At 44.6% G+C, this 19,694-nt stretch overlaps 1 long non-coding RNA gene across 8 annotated transcripts in view; it reads left to right on the forward strand.

Moving 5' to 3' along the window:
- The first annotated feature begins 1,038 nt into the window (after positions 1–1,038).
- The window catches only part of LOC140471688 (uncharacterized), a 48,356-nt gene continuing 29,700 nt past the window's right edge, over positions 1,039–19,694 (forward strand). For 2 of the 8 annotated variants that reach the window (XR_011957183.1, XR_011957175.1), the window contains exons 1-4: positions 1,073–1,125; positions 4,259–4,345; positions 8,068–8,172; positions 13,095–13,248. This is a non-coding gene — a long non-coding RNA (uncharacterized lncRNA). Of the gene's footprint in view, positions 1,126–4,258; positions 4,346–8,067; positions 8,173–9,545; positions 9,613–11,066; positions 11,307–13,094; positions 13,249–15,969; positions 16,053–19,694 lie in introns of those variants that run through there. The other 6 variants (XR_011957178.1, XR_011957177.1, XR_011957176.1 and 3 more) reach the window with 6 other exon arrangements.

Below are 19,694 nucleotides of genomic sequence, written 5' to 3' on the forward strand. Positions count from 1 at the left end.
CACAATGAAGGTTTTTCTCAACTTTAAGGCAAGACTTGTGTCTCCAAAAGGAATGTGTGATGGTCGCTCTTACCGATACTGTCATGGCCAGATGTATCTGCAGCTGGTCAATTCATAACAATGAGATCAAGTATGTTTTTCCCTCTTGTTGGTTCCCTCACCACCCGCTGCAGACTCAGTTGAGCAGCTATACCCTTTAGGACCTGACCAGCTCAGTCAGTAATTCTGTTGCAGAGCAAGTCTCGATCATGGACATTGAAATCCTGTACCCAGAGTACATTTGACATCATTTTATTGCCTCAGTGCTTCCTCCAAATGTTGTTCAACATGAAGGAGAACTGATCCATCAGCCAAGGGAGGATGGTATGTGGTAATCAGCAGGAGCCATGAAACCTACTGGTCTCCGGAGCCAATGCTGTGTACTCCCAGGACAAATCCTCCCTGTATGTACACCACTGTGCCACCACCTCTGCCTGGTCTGTCCTGCCGGTGGGACAGGACGTATCAGAGATTTCAGGAGAAAGTGAAGACTGCAGATGCTGGAGATCAGAGTCGAGAGTGTGGTGCTGGAAAAGCACAGCAGGTCAGGCTGATGAAGGGCTTAGGCTTGAAACATCGATTCTCCTGCTCCTCGGATGCTGCCTGACCTGTTGTGCTTTTCCAGCACCACACTCTCGATATCTAGGGATGGTGATGGTGGTGTTTGGTTATCTTTGTAAGGGATGATTCCGTGAGTATGACTATGTCAGGCTGTTTCTTGACTAGTCTGTGAGACAGCTCTCCACGTTTTGGCACCAAAAACCATATGTTAGTGAGGAGGACGTTGCACCATCGAGAGGGCTGATTCTGTGGTTGTAATTTCTGGTACCGTGTTAGTTGCCAACTGGTCCATCCACTTTCATTCCTGTGTTGAGACTTTGCAGTGATTAGTACAGTGAGTAGCTGGCTGGGCCGCTATCAGGTTGGCAGGAATTTTTTCGCCATTGACAATGGTTTCATGGAGTTCAGATTTCTAATACGTTATTCTTTTTCTTGAATTCAGATTCCACCATCTGCCAAGATGGGATTTGAATCAGGACTTCAGTCGTTTGTTTTAATATTCTGGATAAAAGCTAAATACATCAGGTTTGTTCACTCATTTTAAATATCACTAACCCTGGTTTTGTTTCTTTCTAAAACACTGTCCATCGTCCTGTCTCCTCCATCCTCCTCTCCAACAACGAGTGAGGAGCACATGGGGTTTCCCTGTCACTAAGACTGAGATAATCCGATCTGCTGTTTCTCTCCCTCCCACTCGCCTACTGAGTCAAACTGCCTCACGTGGTGTTCCTGGTTTTTGTCCTAAACCTACATCTTTCTCCAGTGTCTTGTCAAGCCTTATCAGAGCTCACCTTGACCCTTTACCCTAATCTCGCTAAACTCACTTTCCAACTCTCTTTCCTCTGCTGCCGCCTCATCACTCCCCCTCGCCAATTCAGAGATATTGTTCCTTGTTCTGTCTGTTGGTCTTTTTCTGGTTATGTCCTTCTCTCCCATTCTGTGAAAAACTAATATTTGACCTCACGGTTGTTGGAAAATCCTGCTCCATCTCCACTCTCCCTTTCCTTTCTGAATTCCTTGCATTTGCTGTCCCTCAACGATCTATCCTTGGTCTCTCCTGTATCTCACGTAAATAGTGCCAGGAAGTGATATCATCCAAAACCACTGTGTTAGGTTTCACATGTACACTGACGATGCCCAGCTCTCCCTCCCCATCATCCCTCTCCATTACTCCACTGTTACTCAGTTATCAAACTGCTTATCACATTCCCACTACTCGATTAGCTGCAATTTCAGCCAATGAAACATTGTCATGGTTAAACCCATTGCCTTACCTTTACCTTTCTGCTGAGCCCCTTCCTCCCACTGGGAACTCTCTGAGGCAGAACAACACTCTTCACAATATTGCTGTTCTATCTGACCCCAAGGTGACCTTCTGATCAGACATCCACACAATCACAACACCAGGAATTCCAATCTCTTAAACGTTGCTTTTCTCCACCTCACCCCAGCTCCATTGCTACTGAAACCCCTTACCCGCATCTGTGTCACCTTAAACTTGAATCCAAAACAGAACCCTTGATTCCGTGACTCATAATCTGGTTTCAGACTCCCCTCTCAGTATTTACCCTCAGACACATCCTCTCAGTATTTATCCTGTCAAACCTCTAAAGAATCCCATCTGTCTCAATGAGATCACCTCTCTTTCTCCAAAATTCAGTGAGTAGAGTTCCAAACTTTTCAGCCTTTATTTAAAAGATAATCCCTCCAAACCAGGGATCATCTCATTGAATCTTCCCTGAAATGCCTCCAATAAAGTGACACATTTCCTTCTCTAAAGGGACCAAAACTGCTCTCATTACTGCAGATATGGTGGTCTCACCAGCACTTCCACACGTTACTCTCAGGTATATACTCCAAACTCTAATACTGAAAACTTTTGAAACAAACATTCGATTCCCCTTCCTGATTCCCTGGTGTAACTGTGTGGTAGCTTTCTGTGTTTACTGAACAATTACCCCAGGTCCCTTTGTGGTGCAGCTTTCTACAGTTTCCACCATTTAAATAGTACTTTGTTCTTTTATTATCTCCTCCAAAATGAGCAACTTCCCATTTTTCCCAAGTTACACCCCATCTGGCAACTTGTTGCCTCCTTCTCCTGTGCATCTCTCTCTTTTCATAATCCTCTTAGACATTTACAGTTATGCCTTTTCTAGGAGATATCACCCCCCCCCCCCCTTCCCATTCTTCCAAGCATTTACTGGGAGCACTGGGCAGTGGGAAGCAGACAGAGTTGCTATCTTTTTAGGGATACGCTTTGGAGTGATTGGGAGGATCTTCCTACCCATTGGTCAGGATGGAGACAACGTGCCCATCGTTAGGCATTAGCCTTTCACACCCGTGTCTTATTGATGAGGCAGAGCGGCAGCACGGAATGAAAGAAAAGAAAGTCATTCTTGTTCCCCATAACTCACTGACGCTTGGATCATTTTCTCCAATGTGTCAAAGAACAGCTGTGTTCAGTCACATGAGATCTCCAGTTGGAATCTCCTAGAAACCCACAGATTTCCCTCTGAGTTGACTGCTGATGTCCTCTAGGGTAATATGTACAGTAATCCTGGGCCACAAGGAGGGGATGGTGTGAGTTTCTAACTTGAACTGATAGTGACAGATTTTATATACTTGTATCACGGGATATTACAGGTGGACATTCAGATGGTAATCTCAGTAAATATTCTGCTAAACTCTGATTGAATTACTCAGTATATCAGGATCTGGATATTCGCATTGTGTGTGAGTATTGTGCTCCAGATCAATCCCATTTGCTGCTTAAAAATTCTCCTTTGAATCATCGCATTCTCTCAAAAGGTCTCCCCAAACCTTCAATGTGTCATGTAATCCTTTTATGATGACCTGATGAGTGTAAGGTTTATTATTCGAATGTGTAATTTTTGTATAAGGATGTCTCAGAGAGGGAGCAGAATATTCTTAAAGGGGAGAATAACCATTTTGAGGGGAGGCTGTTGTTTATTGGTATCAATGACATAGGAATTGAAGAGTTCACATTATTGGATCATTGGAATCTCTTGTGGGGTAGAATTGACCTCCATCAGAAGGATGGATTGTACTGGCACTGGAAGGGAACAATTGCTAGTGCTATTAAGGAGGCATTAAACCAGTGAAGGAATGTGGGTAAACCCAGAGAGAGAGTGAGCGAAGAGCTAAGTCTGATGCTTGTACAGTTCAGACATCAAACAGTCAAGGCAAACAAGGGCAAGGAACAGAATGAGCAGTTACACTGCATATGTTTCAATGCAGGGGGCAGAGGAGCTCAGGGTATGGTTTTGAACATCGCACTGGAATATTATAGCAATTACAGAGGCATAACTTAATGATGGATAGGACCAGCAGCTTAATGTTCCAGTGTATAGATGCTATAGCAAAGATAGAAAGGGGGCAACAGAGCAGGGGGAGAGGTATTTTTGATTAGGGATAACATTACAGCTGGGCTTCAAGAGGGTATTCCTGGGAGTACATCCAGGCAGAACTGAGAAATAAGAAAGGGATGATCCCCTTATTGGGATGGTACTATTGACCGCCTCCCCACTTCCCCAATAGTCAGCAGGGAGTTGAGAAGCAAATTTACTGAGAGATCACTTATCTGTAAGAACAGTATGGTTGTGTACAAGACTTGACCTTCTTTGTTATTCATTCACAGGATGAGGGTGTCACTGGCTGGGCCCAAAGGGCAGTAAAGAGTCAACTTCATTGCTGTGGGTCTGGAGTCACATGTAGGCCAGACCAGGTAAGGATGGCAGATTCCTTCCCTGAAGGATATTAGCGAATCTGATGAGGTTTCTTTTCGCAATAATCAACAATGGATTCGTGGTCTTTAATAGATTCTTAATTCCAAATTTTTATTGAACTCACATTCCACTGTCTGCCGTGACGGGATCCAAACCCTGGGCCCCAGAACGTTACCTGGGTGTCTGGATTATCCATCTAATGATAATCTCACTAGGCCATTTGGTAGGGCGAGTGACTGAGGTATCCGTGGGGCAGCACATCAGCACCAAAGATCCCATGGTCTCTGCAGAAGATAGAAAGGGCTGGGGAGGGAGATATATCCCTGGTGGTGGGGTCTGACTGTAGGTAGCAGACATAGCAGAGGTTAATGGAGATTAGTGGGTGGCAGGTGAGGACCGGGGGATTATATTCTTATTGTGGTTGGAGGGGTGGGGGGAAGGCGGAGGTACAAGAAGTGGAGGATATGCGTTGGAATGCATTGTTGATCAAGTGGGAGGGAAATGCGGTCCTTGAAAGAGGAAACCTTTCTGGGATGTCCTGGAGTGGAATTTCTTCTTCTGGGAGCAGATATGGCAGAGGCGGAGGAATTGGGAGTACAGGATCACGTTTTTACAGGAATGTACTCGAGGGTAATCAGGAGAGCAAAAAGGGGACTTGAAATATCTCCAGGACATAGTTTAAGGAGAATCCAAAGAGATTCTACAAATACTTTAAGCATAAAATAATAACCAGACAGAGAATAGGACCCCTTAAAGATCAACAAGGCCATTTATGGAACAACAGGATGTGGGAGAAATACTATGCTATTCTATTCTAGAGAGTTTGGAGAAATAAGTAGTGATAACTTGAAAAGTGTCTATGTTACAGAGGAGGAAGTACTGGATGTCTTAAACAGTAGCAAGGTGGATAAATCCCTGGGACCTGATCAGGTGTATTCCAGAAATTTGTGGAAAGCTAGGAAGGTGTTGGCAGTGCCCCTCCCTAAGGTATTTATATCATTGTTTGTGACAGGTGAGGTGCTGGAAGATGGGTGCCATTATTTTAAAAAGGTGGTAAGGAAAGGCCAGGGAACAAGAGAACAGTCAACCTAACGTCAGTGGTAGGTAAGTTGTTGGAAGGGATTCTGAGGGACAGGATTTACATGTATTTGGAAAGACGAGGATTGATTAGGGATAGTCAACATGGCTTTGTGTGTGGGAAATTCTCTCTCTCTAACTTAATTGAGTTTTTTTGAAGATGTGACAAAGATGATTAATGAAGGCAGACTGTGGACGTTGTCTATATGGACACTGAACGATGTTCCACATAGCAGACTCGTTAGCAAGGTTAGATAACATGGAATGTTGGGAGAACTAGCCATTTGGATACAAAACTGGCTTGAAGGTAGGAGGCAGAGGGTGGTGATGGAGGCTTGCTTTGCGGACTGGAGGCCTGTGAGCAGCATTGTCCTGCAGGAATGGGTATTAGGTCCTTAAATAAATGAGTTGGATGTGAATATATGAGATATGATCAGTGGGTTTCCAGAAGACACCAAAATTGGAGGTGTAGTGGACAATGAAGCAGGTTAGTTCAGAATGCAACAGTATCTTGACCAGATGGGCCATTGGAGTGAGGAATGGCAGACTGGGTTCAATTCAGACAAATGTAAGCTGTTGGATTTTGGAAAGGCAAATCAGAGCAGGACTTGTACACTTAATGGTAAAGTCCTTGGGAATGTTGCTGAACATAGAGACCATGGAGTGCAGGTTCATTGTTCCTTGAAAGTAGAGTCGCAGGTAGGCAGACTAGTGAAGGTGGTGTTTGTTATGCTTATATTTATTGGTCAATGCATTGAGTTCAGAAGCTGGGACGTCAAATTCTGGTTGGACAGGACATTGATTAAGCCATTTCAGGAATTATGTTTTAAGTTCGAAATTCCCTGTTCTGGAAAGGATGTTGTGAATCTTGAAAGAGTTCAGACAAGATTTTCAAAGACTTTGCTCGGGTTGGAGGATTTGGGCTACAGGGAGAGGGTGAATAGGCCAGGGTTAATTTCCCTGGAGAGGCAAAGACTGAGAGGTGACTTCATGGAGATCGATAAAGTCATGAAGGGCATGGATAAGGTGAACAGCCAGGGTCATTTCCCCCCAGTTAGGTGGGTTCAAAACAAGATCACATGGACTAAAGTTGAGAGGGCAAGGATTTAAAATGGATCTAAGGGGCAAAGTTTTCAAGCTGTGTGTGGTGTATGTGTGGAATGAGCTGCCGGATGAAGTAGTGGAGGCTGATACAATTACAACATTTGAAAGGCATCCAATTGGGTACGTGAATAGGAAGAGTTTCCAATGATACGGACCAATAGCTGGCAAATGGGACTCCGTTTGTTGAGGATTCCTCGTTGTCATGGACAAATTGGACCAAAGGTCTGTTTCTGTGCTGTACATCTCTATGACACTAATAAATGAAAATAAGATGTGTTCCTCTTTTGTGGAGAGGTAGCAGAAGCACAGATAATTGTCCTTGGAGCTGAGAAGGTTAAGCAGTGATTTTGACCAGGTGCAAATTTGTTTCTAGGATATCTAATCTGCAGAGTGAGGGGAATTGTTAACAATGTCACAATTTTAGTAACTGTTTTCAGGTAATTGGCAAATAATGTGAATATGTGAACATTATTTTATTCAGTAAGTTCTGAGTATCTGGAACAGTCTGAATGGCAGCTGGACACAGACTCAGCAGTTATTCATAAACAGATTTGGAATTTTACTTTTTAAGGGAAGATTTGGGGGGCTATGGGCAAAGGGGAAGGGAATTGGGACAGATTTGCAGCATCTCCAGAGGAAGAGGGTACATCCCAAATGGGCTGAATAGCCCCAGCCCCTGTGCTCTGTGTTACTGCCCCATTGACTGTGAATGTTGAAGCTCATCCCAGGGCAGAGAGAGGGAGGATCCCACCACTCACCTCACAATGGGCCCCGAATGATTGATATCAGCGCAGGCCAATAGGGGGCAGAGGGCAGTACTGGAGGACCAGGTCGTACCAGTTTGTCCTCCAAGCAATCGGAGTGAATGAGGGCATCCTCAAGGCTGGAACTAAAGAAAGGCACATATCACAGAGATCTGAGAAACTGGAGGACATGAGATAGGGAGCGTTCTGTGGCTGGTGAAGAATTATATAAATAAGGAAGAGTTGTGAGGCTGGATGAAGTGACAGTGATCGGGAGAGTTGAGGATGGAGGAATTTAGAGTTAGTGAGGATTAGAGTCATAATGTTATACAGCAAGGAAACAGGCCCTGTGGTCCAACCAGTCCATGCCGACCATAATTCCAAACTGAACTAATTGTACCTGCCTCCGCTTGGTCCACATCCATCCAAATATTTCCTAGTTATGTACTTATCTGAATGTCTTTTAAATATTGTAATTGTATTCACAGCTACCACTTCCTCTGGAAGTTCATTTCACATGTATAATTTTTTTAAAAACCCTAATGTCTTTTCTGAAATCTTTCTAATTTCTTCTCAAAATGAATGCAGCACAGTTTTGAATCCCCCCCCTCCCCCCCAGCAAAACACTTTCTGATTTTGTCAACCTGTAATAAGGTGACCCCTCAACCTCGTGCACGCCAGTGAAAAAAATTCCCAGCCTATCCAGCCTCTCCTTAGAACACAATCCCTCCATTCATGGCAACATCCTGGTAAATCTCTTCTGAACCTGCTCCAATTTAATATCCTTCCTATAACAGCACAACCAGAACTGGACAGAGTATTCCAGAAGAGGCCTCCCCAACGTCCTGTACATCCTCAACATAACGTCCCAACTCCTGGACTCAAAGGTCTGAACAATGAAGGTAGGTGTGCTAAGCACTTTCTTAACCACTCTGTCTACATGTAACACAAATTTCAAAGACCTGAAGCCCTCGGTCGCTTTGTTCCCATATCACTACTCAAGGCTCTACTTTTATTGAGTGTAAGTCCTGCCCTCGTTTGTTTTGTCAAGATGTTATATTTTGCATTTATTCCAATCAAAAAAATTTTTTGAGTATAAAGGCAGTAGGAGTATAATTAAAAGAGAAATCAGGAGTCAAAAAAGGGCCGTGAGATAGCTTTGGCAAATAGGGTTAAGGATAATCCGAAGGGCTTTTGTAAATACATGGAAAAAAAAGGCTAACTAGGGGGAAAATAGAGACCCTCAAAGATCAGCAAGGCAGCCATTGTGTGGAGCTGCAGGCGATGGGTGAGATAGGAAACAAGTATTTTGCATTAGTGTTTACTGTGAAGAAGTACATGGGAGATATAGAATGTGGGGAAATAAATGGTGTCATCTTGAAAAATGTCCATATTACAGAGGAGGAGGTGGTGCTGGATCGGTGGCTAAGGAGCTGGTGCAGGGGAAAAGGATTCACGTTTTTTGGATCATTATGATCTCCTCTGGAGTAGAGTTGACCTGCATAAGAAGGATGGATTGTACCTCAATTGGAAGGTGTCTAATATCTAGGCAGGGAGACTGGCTGGTGATACTCGGGAGGCATTAAACCAGTGAGGGAGTGGGTATAAACCCAAGAAGGTAGTGAGAATAGAGGTATGTCTGAGGCTGGTACAGTTCAGAAGTCAAATAGTCAAGGCAGGCAAGGGCAAGGAACAGAATGAAGACGGACTGAGCAGTTGCACTGCATTTACTTCAATAGAAGATGCCTGACAGGGAAAGCAGATGAGCTCAGGGTGTGGTTTTGAACATGGCACTGGGATATTATAGCAATTACAGAGGCATCACTCAGGGATGGATAGGCCTGGCAGCTTAATGTTCCAAGGTATAGATGCTATAGCAAGGATAGGAAGGGGGACAAGAGAGGAGGGGGAGTGGCATTTTTGATTCGAAATAGCATTATGTTTTTGCTTAGGGAGGATATTCCTGGGAGTATGGTCAGTGAAGTTATTTAGGTGGAACTGGGAAATGAGAATGGGATGATCACCTTATTGGGGTTTTCTGCATGGATTTCGTCTGGGCCCTCTGGTTTCCTCCCACAGTCCAAAGATGTGCAGGTTGGGTGGATTATCCAGGCTGAATTGCCCGTAATGTTCAGGGATGTGCAGGCTCTGGGAAATGCAATGTTACAGGGGCAGGTTAAGAGGCTTTCAGGGTCAGTATCAATGTGATGGGCTGAATGACCTGTTTCCACACTGTTGGGATTCTCTGATAATTCTATTTTTAAAATATTTACAGAAAATAATAGACCAGATCGAAAAGTTAAGGTTCTGAATTGGACAAAGGCCAATTTTGATGGCACAAGGCAAGAACGTTCATCTGGCCCCTCAAGCCTGCTCTACCATTTAATAAGATCAGGGCTGAGCTTTTCATGGCCTCAGCTCCACATTCCTGCTCTCTCACCATAACCCTTAATTCCTTTCCTGTTCACAAATCTACATTTTGCCTTAAAAGCATTCAAGTTGATAACGTCAAATGCTGCACTCGGCAGGGAATTCCACAGATTCACAACCCTTTAGCTGAAGAAGCTCCTCCTGAACTCAGTCCTAAATCTGCTCCCCCTTATTTTGAGGTAATGCTCTGTAGTTTGAACCGACCCCAGTGGAAATAGCCTCCCTGCTTCTGTCTTATCTACTCTCTTCATAATTTTATTTTTTCCTATCCAACCTCCCATTCCTCTAAATTACAATGACTATAGAACCAGTTTTCTCAATCTCTCCACATACACCAACCCTCTCAACTCCCAACTCAAACTAGTGAACCTCCTGTGCCAGTGCATCCTTGCTAATGTAAGGGGACCAAACCTGGACACAGTACTCCAGGTGTGGCCTCACCAGCATCCTGTACAGCTGCAACATAACCATACCTCTAGCAATGAAGGACAATATTCCCTTCACTGCCATAATTACCTGCTGCACCTGCAAACCAACTTCCTGAGATTCATGCACAAGGCCACCCAGCTCTCTCTGCACAGCAGAATGCTGCAAGATTTCACCATTTCATCATCCAGTTTTCTGTTCGTACGACCAAAATGGATGACCTCACATTTCCCAACATTGAACTCCATCTGCCAGATCATTCACTTAACCTATCTGTATCCCTGTGCAGACTGACAGTGGCCTCTGCAGACATTGCTCTACCTCATCTTTGTATCAAATGTGAACTCTGACACCGGACACTTGGTCCTCAACTCCAAAACATTTGTGTAAATTGCAAACAGTTGTAGTGCCAACACTAATCCAAACACCCATTTATCCCCATTCTTTATTTTTTGCTGGTTAACCGATCCTGTATCTATGATAATACATTACCAATAATGCTGTGCATCTTTACCTTATTCAGCAGCTTTTTGTGTGGCAACTTATCGGATACCTTCTGGAAATCCAGGTACACCACATCCACCGAGTCCACCTTGTCCAACGCACTCGTCGTATCCTCAAATAATTCCAGTAAATGTGTTCTACATGACCTGTCTTTCCTGAATCCATGCTGTGTCTGCTCAATGAGACAATTTCTACCCAGATATCTCACCACTACTTCCTTGAGAGGTTCAAGCATTTTCTCCACTACAGATGTTAAGCTAACGGGTCCTTTTGAAAATTAGTGGCACCACATTTGCAGCTTCCAGTCTGTCAAAACCATTCCAGAATCCACCAACTTTTAGTGAATTTTCACGAGTCTATTTGTTATTCTCCACCCCCCCCCCCCTCCCAGCCCCCCCAGCCCCCCCCCCCCCCCCATCTCCTTTATTCCCTGGGATGCAATCCATCAGAGCCTGGATACCCATCTACCTTTAGGCTGTTATCTTTCCCAACATTACCTCTTTACTGGGAATGATTGCTTCTGTATCCTCATCTGCCATTGCCTCCATAGGCCTGCGACAATGAGAGTACACAGACAGTATGTTCCTGTTAAGGCCAAGGCTGGTAGGTGTACAGAATGCCGCCTGTTGAAAGAAATTGAGAGCCTGGTCAAGAAAATGAAGCAGGCGTATGGCAGGTAAAGACAGCTATGTTTGTGTGAATCCCTAGAGGAGTATAGGGGCAGTAGGAGTATACTCGAGGTAAACCAGGAGGGCAAAAAGGGGACATGAGATAGCTTTAGGAAATAGGTTTAAGGAGAATCAAAGGTGATTGTACAAATACACTAAGGACAAATGAGTAACCAGGCAGATAATAGGTAACCGCAAATCAAGGCTGTCTGTGGAACCGCAGGAGGTGAGAGAGATTCTGTATGAGCGGAGAGGTTTTACAAACAAAATGTGCACATCGGAAAACACAAATTTGAACATCACAGTCTTGTGTTTTCAGTAAACGGGGAATTGCCTCTGTGTGGCTGCAGGCATGGGTGCGCGCCACCATCTTTATTTGGGGCAAGAATTCACTGGAAACATGCGGAGCCACCAGTTTTTTAGGGGGCAAGGTGCAGCCAGGCGCATGTGCAGCCTTTCTCTGGTACAGAGTCATTGGGCAGGATTTACACAGAGCACATTCAATCTCAGAGAAATGGATGTTTATTTCTGGATTTGTTTCGTCATTCATTTAAATGATTTGGTATCGTAAATGAGTTTGCAGGTCATACAAAATTGGAGGTGTTGTAGATAATCAAGAACGTTACCTCAGATTACAATGAGATATTGGTCAGATGGGGTATAATTTAGATAAATGTGAGGTGCTGCATTTTGGAAAACCAAATCAGGGCAGGACTTATACACTGAATGACAAGGCCCTGGAGATGTTTGCGGAACAAAGAGACCTTGGACTGAAGGTTCATAGTCCTTGCAAGTCAAGGATAGGATGCTGAAGAAGGTGTTTAGTATATTTTCCTTTATTGATTCGAGCATTGAGTATAGGATGTGGGAGGTCATGTTACTATACAGGACATTCGTTAGGTCACTTTTGGAATATTGTGTGCAATTCTGGCCTACCTCCTATCAGAAGGGTGCTGTGAAACTTGAAAGGTTTCATAAAAGACTTACAATGATGTTGTTAGGGTTGGAGGATTTGAGCTACAGGGTGAGGCATAAAAGGCTGGGGCTGTTTTCCCTGGAGTGCCATAGGCTGAGCAGTGATGTTATAGAGATTTATACAATCATGAGGGGCATGAATAGAGTAAATGAACAAGGTGTTTTCCCTGGAGTGGTGGTGTCCAGAATTAGAGGGCATTGCTTTAGGGTGAACGGAGAAAATTTCAAAGGGGCCTAAAGGACAACTCTTTCATGCAGTGGGTGGAATGAGCTGCCAGAGGAAGTGATGGAGGCTAGTACAATTAAAACATGTTAAAGGCATCTAACTAGACATATGATATGTTTAGGAAGCGTTTACAGGGATATAGGCCAAGTGCTGGCAAATGGGAATAGACTAGGTTCGGATACCTGTTTGGCAAGGATGAGTTAGACCGAAGGGTCTGTGTTGGTGCTATACATCTCTATGACTGTGGGATCGTAACAGCTTATACTGCTCTGCTTCATCTCTGGGTTCCCTCATGACCACTTTGTCAATATCTAGCTTCCTCAATCTTGAACAATGGGTGTATTTTTGGTCTGTTTGATTTTTTACTATTATTGTTACAGACATTTTTGTAAGTTAATTTTTCACTGCCGCCCAGCCCCTGACCATGTGCTGCTTATCAATATTTTCCGGAAAATCTTTAATGGTCGAGAATTCCTTTTTCCAATAAGCAAGTGTATCTTCCTTCCATTTCTGACTATCTCATTCTGCACCATTTTCATTCCCTGTAATCCATTTTGCACTCCTTGAAACATCAACTGTGTTTCTCCTTCCACAGATACTAGTGATAAATGCCAAAGCCCTGTTGCCTGGGAGAGGGTGATGTTTGACTTTCTTGTACAGCTGCAGTTTGTGTGGTGAAGGTGCTCCCACAATGTGGTTGGTTAAGAGACATTACAGAGTATTCATTCAGCAACAGTAAAGATCTGAAGGTAATGTCCAAATCAACAACAGTTCATATTTTTATTGTCATGCTTATAATTCCACAAAAATATTATTTCGAATTTTAAACATCAGGCCAGAGATGGTGATATTAGGTCAGGTGACCAAAAGCGTTGTCAAATAAGCAGGTTTTGAGAAATGTCTTAAAGGAGGAAAGCAGACCTGAGAGGTTTTGGCTGTGAATTTCAGAACGTGTTGCTTTGGCAACTGTGAAAGCAGCCACACTGGTGAAGTAATGAATTAACAGATCATTGGGAGTCTCGAACAGAATGGGTTGTCGAGGTCTCAAAGGGTGTGTGACGCAGTGAGCTAGGGATGATCACAACCAGGAATTAAATCAAGGGTGAGAATTTTAAATTGAGGGATGTGGGCCGGATGCTGGCAGGTGAGACTAGATTGGGTTGGAATATCTGGTCGGCATGGACGGGTTGGATTGAAGGGTCTGTTTCCAAGCTATACATCGCTGTAGCTCTATGTTCTTGATTATGAATAGCAGCCTTTTGATGGATCAACAAGTTCTGGTACAAGGGAGTACTTGGGCAATAGAGATTTAGTTTTTCTTGAGATTACAGGGAGGTTGAATGTGGGAAGCTGGCCAGGAGTATGTTTGGATAATGAAGTCTGGAGATAACACAAGGTGGATGAGAGTATATGAGCTGAGACAAGGGTGGAATCAGCTTAGTGGCCTTAGAGTGGGACTGGGCTGTCACCCTCACCTCGCCTCTGGGATTCAGCTGGTTGTCAGGTTGTGAATCAGGGCGGTAACACAATCTGGAGCTGAGTGGTCCTGGTGGAGCCTAAAATGAGTGTCACTCAGCTGGCTGTTGCTGAGCAGCTGCTGCTTGATAGCCCTGTTGATAACATTTTCCATCACTTTACTGCTGGTCGAGTGTGGACTGATAGATGGAAATTGGCTGGGTTGTATTGCCCTGTGTTTTTGTGTTGAACATCCCTGGGCAATGTTCCACATTGTTGGTCGATGCCAGTGCTGGAGCGGTACTTGGCTTGGTGGGTGGCAAGTTCAGGAGCACAAACCATCAGTGTTATTGCCAGAATATTTGCAGGGCCCATAGCCTTTGCACGACTTAACCATTTCTTGATGTTATTCAAACTCAACCGAACTGGCTTAAACTCACATCTGTGATGTTAGAAACCACTGGAGAAGGCTGAGATGGATCATCCCACTTTGCACTTCTGGATGCAGATTGCTGCAAATGCTGTTGTCTTATCTGGTGCATGGGTGTGTGAGGCCCCTCCATCAGTCAGGGTGGGGATATCTGTGATGCTTCCTTCAGTGAGTTGTTTAATTGTCCATCACCGTTCACAACTGGGTGTGGCAGAACTGCAGAGCTCCGATCGGTTCCACTGGATGTAGGATCACTTAGCTCTGTTGCTTGCTGCTGATGCTGTTTGAAATGCAGATGGTCCTGTTTGGTAGATTCACCAGGTTGGCACTTCATTTTTAAGTCTGCCTGGTGCTGCTCATGGCATGCCCTCCTTTCCTGTCCATTGTGATGGGTGAGAGCGGGATTTGCAAACCCATGAGATTACAGATTGTGCTGGAGTACAGTTCTGCTGCTGTTGATGTCCCACAGTGCCTCAGAGATACCGAGTTTGAGATCCTACATCTCTTCAGAGTCTGTCCCATTTAGAACGGTGATAGTGCCACTCAACGCGATGGAGGTTTTTCTCAACCTTAAGCTAAGACTTGTGTTTCCAAAAGGAATGTGTGATGGTCACTCGTACTGATACTGTCATGGACAGATGGATCTGCAGCTGGTCAATTCATAACAATGAGATCACTCTTGTTTTTCCCTCTTGTTGGTTCCCTCACCACCCGCTGTAGACTCAGTTGAGCAGCTATACCCTTTAGGACCTGACCACCTCAGTCAGTAATTCTGTTGCAGAGCTCGTCTCGATAGTGGACATTGAAATCCTGTACCCAGAGTACGTTTGACACCATTTTACTTCCTCAGTGCTTCCTTCAAATGTTGTTCAACATGAAGAAGAACTGATCCATCAGCCAAGGGAGGACAGTACGTGGTAATCAGCAGGAGCCATGAGATTTCCTGGTGTCCGGAGTCCATGCTGAGTACTCCAAGGGCAAATCCTCCCTGTCTTGTGCCATGACCTCTGCCTGGTCTGTCCTGCTGGTGGGGCAGGACATATCCAGAGATTTCAGGAGAAAGTGAAGACTGCAGATGCTGGAGGTCAGAGTCAAGAGTCTGGTGCTGGAAAAGCACAGCAGGTCAGGCTGATAACTGGCTTAGGCTCGAAACATCGATTCTCCTTCTCCTCGGATGTTGCCTGACCTGTTGTGTTTTTCCATCACTACAATCTCAATCTCTTGGGATGGTGATGGTGGTGTCTGGTCATTGTCTGTAAGGGTTGATTTCATGAGTATGAGTATGTCAGGCTGTTCCTTGATTGGTCTGTGAGACAGCTCGGCACAATTTGGCACCAAACTCCAGATGTTAGTCTGGAGGACATTGCACCATTGAGAGGGCTGATTCTGTGGTTGTATTTTCTAGTGCCTTCTTAGATGACGAGTGGTCCATCCAGTTTCATTCCTTTGTTAAGACTTTGCAGTGATTAATACAGTGAGTAGCTGGCTGGGCCACTGTCAGGTTGGGAGGGTTTTTTCTGCCATTGACAATGTTTCCATGGAGATCAGGAGATTCCTAATTCCAGTTATTTTTTCTTGAATTCAGATTCCACCATCTGCCAAGATGGGATTCGAACCAGGACTTCAGTCGTTTGTTTTAATATTTTGGATAAAATGTAAATACATTAGGTTTGTTCACTCACTTTAAATATCACTTACCCAGGTTTGGTTTCTTTGTGAAACACTGTCCATCATCCTGTCTCCTCCATCCTTCTCTCCAACAACAAGAGTTTGGAGCACATGGAGGTTCTCTGTCACTAAGACTGAGATAATCCGATCTGCTGCTTCCCCCCCCCCCTCACGTGGTGTTCCTGGTTTTTGTCCAAACCTACATTTTTCTCCAATCTCATCTCCTGTCAAGCCTTATCAGAGCTCCTCTTGACCCTTTACCCTAATCTCACTAAACCATAGACTTTCCAACTCTCTTTTCTCCTCCACCTCATCAGTCCCCTTCACCTATTCACAGACATTGTTCCTTGTTCTGTCTTTTCTGGTTATGGTCCTTCTCTCCCATTCTGTGAAAAACTGATATTTGACCTCACGTTTGTTGGAAAATCCTGCTCCATCTCCACACTCCCTTTCCTTTCTGAATTCCATGCATTTGGTGTCCCTCATGGATCTATCCTTGGCCCCTCCTGTATCTTGCCTACATACTGTCAGGAGGTGATATTGTGCAAAAGCACCATGTTGGGTTTAACATGTACACTGATGTTGCCCAACTCTCCCTCCCCATCATCCCTCTCCATTACTCCACTGTTACTCAGTTATCAAATTACTTACCACATTCCCACTACTTGATTAGGTGCAATTTCCTCCAATGAAACATTGTCACAGTTAAACCCATTGCCTTACAAATTCCTTTTCCTAACTGCTGAACCTCTCCCTCTCACTGGGAATTATGCAGCAGAACTAGACTCTTCACAATGTTGCTGTTATATCTGACGCGAAGCTGACCTTCTTATTAGACATCTACACAATCCCAAACACCAGGAATTCCAATCTCTAAACCGTTGCTTATCTCCTCTTCACCCTAGCTCCATTGCTACTAAAAACCCTTACCCATGTCTGTGTTACCTTTAAACTTGACGAATCCAAAGCAGAACCCTTGATTCTGTGACTGGCTCAGAATCTGGTTTCAGACTCCCCTTTCAGTATTTACCCTCAGACACATCAGTATTTATTCTGTCAAACCCCTTAAGAATCTGGTGGTGCGGTCTGATTGTTGCTGGTGGAAATGGCAGAGGATGATGTGTTGTATCTGGGTGGAAGGTAAGGACTTGGGGGGGGGGGGTGTTCTATCCTTGTTGCAATTGGAGGTGTGGGTTTCAAAGGCAGAGGTGCAGGAAGTGGAGGAGATATAGTGGATGGTATTGATCACATGGGAGGGGAAATTGCACTCCTTGAAATATGGGGCCATTTGGTATGTTCTGGCCTCACTGGAACACTGCAGTAAGCATGAGACAGAGATGTTGGCCAGGGAACAGGCTCGTGTGTTAAAGTGGCAGGCAGCTGGAAGCTCGGGGTCTGTTTTTGCAGCAGAACGTAGATCATCAGTCGCCATTTCCGCCACCTCCACTGAGATGCTGCCAGACACAGGTTCCTGTCCCCTCCATTAACAGCTATGCACCCCCCCCCCCCAAGCCAGATGGTAATCCACTCCTTTGTCTTTCCAAATGTTCGAGTCTCTCTTTGGGTTATGTCCCTGCCTATTATTTACTCTTTAACCCCTATGATCTGCAGGTTAGTTGAATTGGCCAAGCTAAATTTCCCATAATGCTCAGGGATGTGTAGGTTAGTTGCATTAGTCAGGAGAAATATACAGTAATAGGGTAGGGGAATGGGTCTGGGTGGGATACCCTTCGGAGGGATGCTGTGGACCTTTTGGGCCAAATGGCCTGTTTCCACAGCGTCAGAATTCTAATTTTCCCAGCTCCATCGGTTCTGAGGAAGGGCCACTGGACAGATTTTTGTTCCCAGATGCTGCCAGACCTGCTGAGCTTTCCCAGCACCTTCTGCTTGTTGTTCCTGATTGACACCATCCATACACCTTCGGGGTTTGATTCAGACAGGGGGAGGATCCCACCACTGACCTCACAATGGGGTCCAGCTGATTGATGGCAGCTTCGGACCAATAGGAAAAGGTGGTGGGACTGGTGGACCAAGTGCAACTAGTTGGTCATCCAAACAATGGGAGTGAATGAGGGGCGTGGCCAGTGGTATGACACGTCACCAGTAACTCTGCTGATGCAGTGCCACGTAACTCGGCCGTCGGTGAATGTGGGAGACACAAACAGGGAAGGGGAGAGTGGCCTTGGAGACAGAGATAATGAGTCACTTTCGACTGGAAAGTTTTAATTACACTCTGTGCGGTTTGAAAGTCTGAACTAGAAACTCTTAATCCCCCGTTTGCAGCAGATGGGAAAGTGGCTGCGGCCCTCAGGCTGTGAAAGGTCCTGGGATATGGCCGCCATTTTTATTGGGGGTAAGGTATAGTGAGGCGCATGTGCATGTCACCTTCCTCGGGTGGTGGGGGGGGGGGGCGTGCAACTTGAAAAGAGGCATTTACACATCAAGCACATACCAAGAAAAAAGTGTGTCTTTATATTCTTCCTGTACTGACTGAGTTTTGTTTTGTGAATTCATTTCATAGGATATTAAATGAGAATAATTGGGGCTGGGATCTCAAAAGCAAGTTTTTACAGTCAATGGGGTCATCAGGATCTGAATGTTATTGGCATTTAACTGTGGAAGGAGAAAGGTTTCTCTGCTCTGTTTGTGGGAAGATATCTCCAATATTTTTGTTAAGAAGAAAGATGTACGAATTCATGATTGGGTCACCCTTTGGGTATCTGCTGTGTTCTGGGCCCTACAGCTGAGGAAGGAGATATAAGCCTGAGAGGGAGCACAGATTTATCCAAATTACACCTCGTCTCTTTGTAAGAACTCTCAGATTTAGACCCAATCACCCACTTCATGATGTTAACCTGTAAACTTCATATTTTTAATTACCTGTAAACTTCCCATTAAAAATCCTTTTGGACTAAAATTCCATTACCTTTTCAGGTGGAATGTTCCAGCTTCTGACAACTGTCTGTTCATTCCGAAACTGCTGAGGTCCATGTTGACTCTGGGGTTACAAAGGGCTGAATTGAAAGATGAGGTGCTGTCCCTGAGCTCCCATTGAGATGCATTGGAACAGGACAGGAGGCTGAGGGCAGTGTAGGTGCGAGCAGACAATGAAAATGACAGGGCTACGCTGTGAGGGCTGCTTGGCTCAATGAGAGTGTTTTGGAGTTGGGTGTAAACAGAGTGGGGTGAGACAGGGAGAAGGTGAAGCTGAAACTCAGTTTTAGTTCAGGCCTTTCAGAAATTCACAGTCCCAATGGGAACAGCCAGTTTTTAAGTGATACCTGCGGAGTATTTTTTTAACAGTTTTTAAAGTATTTTTTTTCCTGAGGGCAGTTGAGAGTTAACCACATTGCTGTGGGTCTGGAGTCACATGTAGGCCAGACCAGGTGAGAATGACCGTTTCCTTCCCTACAGGACATTAGTAAACCAGATGGGTTACTAACAATCAACAATAGTTTCATGGTCATCATTCGCCTTTTCATTCTAGATTGTATTGAATTCCGATGCTGCCATCAGCCATGTTGGGATTCTATCCCTAATCCTCGGAACACTGTACATATCACTCATCTGGCAGGAATACCATTAAGCCATTGCCTCCCTTTTTAGCAATGTTTAAAATAAAGTTCCATCATTCTACGTGTA

The sequence above is a fragment of the Chiloscyllium punctatum genome, unplaced genomic scaffold, assembly GCF_047496795.1.
Source record: "Chiloscyllium punctatum isolate Juve2018m unplaced genomic scaffold, sChiPun1.3 scaffold_154, whole genome shotgun sequence".
Lineage (NCBI taxonomy): Eukaryota > Metazoa > Chordata > Chondrichthyes > Orectolobiformes > Hemiscylliidae > Chiloscyllium > Chiloscyllium punctatum.